The 992-nt window shown below is 39.9% G+C and overlaps 1 pseudogene; it reads left to right on the top strand.

The window, feature by feature from the left end:
- Positions 1-241: 241 nt before the first annotated feature.
- Positions 242-788, top strand: LOC110330070 (annotated as a pseudogene).
- The last annotated feature ends 204 nt before the right edge of the window (positions 789-992 follow it).

Genomic DNA, 992 nt, shown 5'->3' on the forward strand with positions numbered 1-992 from the left:
TTAGACTTAAAAGTCATTCTACCGTAAAGACAAAGTAACTTCCTTTCCTTTTACGATTAATTTTTTGTTTCTCATGGATTGAGCTATGCTACACCAGTAACCTTACCTACAAGTGAATCTGTGTATCCTGCTCCAGGAATGGAAACCAAGCCTTTGTTTCAAAAAGTTAAAATCACCTGGCAACCCTCCCTTTGTTTCAAAAGGGTTGCTCTGGCTACCTTGTTATTACTGACTCCCTGTTATGATCAAGAATGGTCAGAAGAATGATGTACATGTGGAATTTTCGGAAAAAGAGTTGTCTGCTTTGGTGAACATTCCTTCCGGAGAGGACTACAGTTTGAAACTGAGGCTGCTTCACCCGATAATACCAGAACAGAGTACATTTAAAGTACTTTCAACAAAGATTGAAATTAAAATGAAAAAGCCAGAGGCAGTGAGATGGGAAAAACTAGAGGGACAAGGAGATGAGCCCACACCGAAACAGTCATAGCAGATGTAAAGAACATGTATCCGTCCTCATCTCACCATACCCGGAACTGGGATAAATTGGTTGGCGAAATCAAAGAAGGAGAAAAGAACGAGAAGCTGGAGGGCAATGCAGCTTTAAACAAGTTGTTACAACAGATCTACTCAGACAGCTCCGATGAAGTGAAACGTGCCATGAACAAGTCATTTATGGAGTCTGGTGGTACAGTCTTGAGCACCAACTGGTCTGATGTAGGTAAAAGGAAAGTTGAAATCAACCCTCCTGATGATATGGAATGGAAACAGTACTAAATAAATCAATTTGCTATCCTGATGATATGGAACGGAAACAGTACTAAATAAATCAATTTGCTATCACTGTAAAAAACAAAACAAAACAAAACCTGTTGTTAAAACCACCTTGCAGTCATACCTTTCTTTCAGAAGGTGGTTATGACTAACTTGTTCTGATTGTGTTCTGCTGGTGCAATTCTATTTTGCCCTCCAAATCCCCCATTTGGGAGCCC

This window comes from Mus pahari, chromosome 12 (genome assembly GCF_900095145.1).
Source record: "Mus pahari chromosome 12, PAHARI_EIJ_v1.1, whole genome shotgun sequence".
Lineage (NCBI taxonomy): Eukaryota > Metazoa > Chordata > Mammalia > Rodentia > Muridae > Mus > Mus pahari.